The 4,734-nt window shown below is 39.4% G+C and overlaps 1 protein-coding gene and 1 pseudogene across 1 annotated transcript in view; both read left to right on the top strand.

The window, feature by feature from the left end:
• The window catches only part of LOC103733282, a 1,552-nt pseudogene extending 193 nt beyond the window's left edge, over positions 1 to 1,359 (top strand).
• Positions 1 to 4,734, top strand: part of Cfap54 (cilia and flagella associated protein 54) — a 372,605-nt gene that overhangs the window by 286,379 nt on the left and 81,492 nt on the right. The gene's annotated exons all lie outside the window — the stretch shown is intronic.

The raw sequence follows: 4,734 nt of genomic DNA, 5'->3' as shown, positions 1-4,734 counted from the left end.
TATGACAAGCTTTTGAGCTTCCTTTCAGCAAGCTATAAAAAAGGTACTGACTATAAGTGAAGTTTTAGGAGTTATTCTTAAAACTACTATGGTGTTAAATAATCAGGAGTGCTTCAATAAGCTAACTGAAATGAAGGAGTTGGAAGACACTGAACAAGTCATTTTAAAAATAAGAATATGAGCTTGAAATTCAGTATTCAACAAACGTATTGAATTCCTGCAGTAGGCCAAAGCAACTCTTCACTGGTACAAACAGACGTATAGAAAAGTTATAGCTTAGACATAGTCTTATCTGGTGGTAGAGAAACAGGTCTTAGGTTAGACAAAAAGAAAGTTACATTTTTTCCAGAGACTTTTTCAAGGCAACATGGGAAAGAGAGAATAGTTTTACTCTGAAATTGCTGAAGGAAAGCATAGGGAAAACACTTCAGGATATAGGTGTAGGCCAGAAATTTCTGAATAGTATTGTAATAGCATAGGAGCTAACCCCACAAGCTGACAAATGGGATAACACTACATTAAAATGTCTCATTGACTATATAAGCACTTGAGTTCATATCCCTAGCACCCACATAAGCATCCAGGTGTAGGTTCCTTCTGCATGCCCCTCTTGGGGTTCTGGTTGCCTATGTGGTGGCCTGGCTGCTCCTCTGGGAAGCTGCGTTTGTCTGCAGGCTTACCACAGACTTCAACAACTCCCTTTTCCACACAGGCATGAGGGCCACTTGTTCTGAAATTATCTTAGGGAAGAAGTTTTGGAAAGATGGTTTCCACAGAGATCTTTTAATAAAAGTGAAACTTGGAGAAAGCATTAAGACTTGGAGACCTGTTGCCTTTTAATTAAACATTGCATTCCAGCAGGACTTTTTGTGAATCCATATGAGTTGGTTTCATCACTAGCGAGAGCCATAACAGAGGAAGTGATGGTATCAGAAAGTTCTAATGTAGAAGCCCCCAACTGTTCTGATGCTCTGTTTATGCTAGATAAGGATGCACAGTGCATTGATTGCTTCCAAGTCTTTTTGACTGTATGCTATTGCTGCCACTGGCCACATAGGAAAGATGGACACTCTTATTGTGATCAACAGCACAGATTTATTGATGTACTGTGATGAAGAGTTCCTGATTTGGAAATGCTGGGCTCAGTGAGAAGTAGCAGGTGTTGTGCTTGGAAGAGTGAGGATGTCTGCCAGTGGAACAGCATGACATTCAAGTCAGTACTTAAGAATTTGACCCCACAGGCTCCAGTGGGCCTGACTAGACATACCGCTTTAGTATGTTCTGTGACTGCTCATTGCAGCCCTGTGTGCTACTCTGATTCCTGTAGCTGTTTTCAAATATGGCCACTTTTTTCTATAAGTTGCATGAAGTTAAATGTTTTCTGTAAGCCTAATAAATATTATTTACTCATTAAAAAAAGAAAAGCCAGGTGTAGTGGCACTTGTCCATAACCCCAGTGCTGGGATGGGTTGACAGAGATAGGGAGATCCTAGAAACTTACTGGTTAACCAGTCTAGCCAAAATAGTGAGCTCCAGGTTCAGTGAGAGACCTGTCTAAATAAATAAATACAGGTATAGAGTGGTAGATAGGACATTGCTCAAAGTTGACCTCTCTCTTTCACAAGTGAATACATAGGTGGATGCACTCACATATACATGTGCACACACACACACACACACACACACGCACAGCTTCTGCACAGCAAAGGAAAAACTGTTGAAAGAGTGAACAGACAGCCTGCAGAATGGAAGAAAATCCTTGCCAGTATGCTTCAGACAAGGGTATCCTATCTAGAATACATAAAGCACTGCCAAAAGTAAGCACCAAAATGTAAATGAATAAAACTGCCAGTTGGGAAATCGGCCAGTGGACCAGATAGTTTGCAAAAGAAGAACTACAAATATGTTTTAAAGTATTCAACATCTCTAGCCATAGAAATGCAAATCAAAATTACTTTGGGATTTCACCTCACCCCAGTCAGAATGACTATCTTTTTGTTTTTTAAATAATTATTCCATGAAAGCTTTTTTGCTTTTTTCTTCTTTTTACTTTAAAAAAATTTTTTGGGCTGGAGAGATGGCTCAGTGGTGAAGAACACTGACTGTTCTTGCAGAAAACCCAGGTTCAAATCCCAGCACCCACATGGTAGCTAACAACTGTCCATAACTCCACTTCCAGGGGATCCGACAGTCTCTTCTGCCCTCCATGGGCATTGCACAACATGTGTGCACTTACCTACATGCAGGCATAACACTTGTACATATAAAATAAAATAATAAATTTTAAAAATAAATAAAATTTATTGAGAATTTTATACATACATATAAGGTGTTTTGATCAAATCTATGCCCACTCCCTCCCTTCCAACTCTTCCCATATCTACCCATCAGTTTTTTCTGACAAGTTCATGTATTCTTTCTTCTTCTTCTTTGACTTATTTGTTTATTTTTATGGGGCTTTGGCTACTCTAACATTCCCCCCTCTGAAGAGGTAACCCTAAAATCTTTTAAGGATTAGATACAAACTCCCAAATACTTTTGACATTTTTGGCCTTTGGAACAGAGTATGTTGCTAAGGGGTCCAGGGACATTTTGACTTTTAGCCAAGAAACTGGCTACTTTTCTTTGGGGTCTTTTTACTCTAACTGCCTAGCCAATTCCTACCTCCTATTCTTATCATACCATCCTCTGAAGAGGTTACCCAAATTGTCAATAGGGAATAGGGACACAGACCACTCTGGCTTCTTCCACGCTGAACAGGGATGCAGGGTGAGGCACCTGGAGTACCCCTTCAGTAGGTCTGTCTAAAAGACTCCCAAATTGCATAACTCTTATCTCTAGGGGAAAAAGAAAGTTCTTGAATTGTTAATAGGAGATATGAAGGAGAAGTAAAGGCAAGAGTAATTAGCATTACAAGTTCTAGACACGGAACTAGAAAACAGAACAGGGCAATTTTCAAATGTTCATATGAGAATCCATTGGAACTTCTTGACAAGACTTCTGAAAGCATCTCCCTATTGGGTTCCTCCTCATTTTTCTTTTGTCTTCCAAGGCTGCACTCTAGAGTGATGGATTCAGGATTTGCTTTCAGGTATTTTGATAGCTGTTGAGTGGTTAGAATTAGTGTCAGTTCCCTCTCAAAGGCTTCTAGATAGTAGGAGAAAACAAATTTATCCATCGTTTTAGAACAATAGCTGGTTGTCTCCCTTAGCTACAGGTAGGCACTACAGTATTGGAGACCAAGATTTGAAGTCTTACATCTGAGCAGCACTTTCTGGTTAGGAACAAAATCATCAATGAGAAATAGTTGTCTAAATAACTTTCTGTATAAACTTAAGCCTAATGTCTGGGAAGTGTAATCCCTTGAACTCTTAAAAAAAATATACTGATGACTTTACTCTTTGGTTATACTTTCCTTTTGGGTGTTTAAGACCATACGGCTGGCCCAAATAAATCAATTTATTTTTACACTTAATGTCATTTGAGGATCTGCTCTTCAGGGGTCACATGGGCTTGTGAGGAGCTCTTGGCTCCTTTCTTTTACTAGTTCCATCTATGTAAAGATAAGTCAAGGGTCCTGCTTGACCATGTCTGACTTCACTTGGAAGCATGATTGAGATGTTTCTTCTGAGGATGTTTCTTCTGAGTTGACCCTCCTCTTTTAGACTGGACACTGGTTCAAGTCCATCTGGTGGGGTCTCCATGGCCTCCCTGAACAAGAGGACAGGTGACTCACCACAGTTACAGGACATTTTGAGAGATGTTCCATAGTCCCCTGGAAGTTAGTCGACCTTGGAGGGCAAGGGGCAAAAATTGTCCTTTAAGTCCCTCTGACCACATTAGTATAGACCTTAAAGTATGGCTGTTAAACATCCAATAAGGTTAGTTCTACCAGTCTGGCACTTTTAATTATCATGCGATATGTAGATAAGGCGTGGGTAAAAAAACAAATATTCTCAGATAAACCTTGACTAGATACATATTTTGTTCCTTAAACTAGTTGACTAAACTATGACCACAGACATTTTAAGATTATGTGTATATTATTTTTGTCTCATCCTTTATATATCATAAACCTACACAGACCTTCATCACTTGCTTAGGCTTTCTAATTTTTTTTCTGTCTATTTTGGAAAATATCTCCATTCCTATATCCTTGTACCATCTTTTACATTCTCATTTTCTTTTTTTAAATAATAATGAGACATAATACCATTAACAAATAAATTTTCCATCTGTTGTGAGACTTCTTTTCCTGGGTATGCTAAGCAATGCTTATTCTCTTTTAAGGTGCTAGTGTCATGCCAATGTTTGATTAAAGTTTTACTGGGGAACCAATGAATTTATTGCACTTCCTTACCAAGATAACTAAGGGGTTGCTGAGGTGTATGTATGACCTGAGGGTTTGCACACTGGAAAGCCTTTACTCAGCATGGGTTATGCCTTCTCTTCCTAGCCTTCCCCAGATTGTAAACTTTAGCCTTCCCCAAATCATGTGTGATTAGGGTCAAATCACATTCAATTGGCTGGGAAGAATGGCTGAATAATCCAGTGAGGGTCCAATGACCCTGCTTGGCCCTCCTTTATTGAATGCTGGCTCCTTTTTTTTTTTTTTTACCAGTTCCATCTATGTGAAGGTAAGTCAAAGGTCCTGCTTGACTGTGGCTGGCTTCACTTGGAAACATAGAGGAAATGTTTCTTCTGAGATGACCCTCCTCTCTGTAGACCGAACCC

This window comes from Nannospalax galili, unplaced genomic scaffold, assembly GCF_000622305.1.
Source record: "Nannospalax galili isolate Female #2095 unplaced genomic scaffold, S.galili_v1.0 scaffold734, whole genome shotgun sequence".
Classification (NCBI taxonomy): domain Eukaryota; kingdom Metazoa; phylum Chordata; class Mammalia; order Rodentia; family Spalacidae; genus Nannospalax; species Nannospalax galili.
Note: the sequence above shows the minus strand (reverse complement) of the source record. Positions and strands in the feature narration are given on the sequence as shown.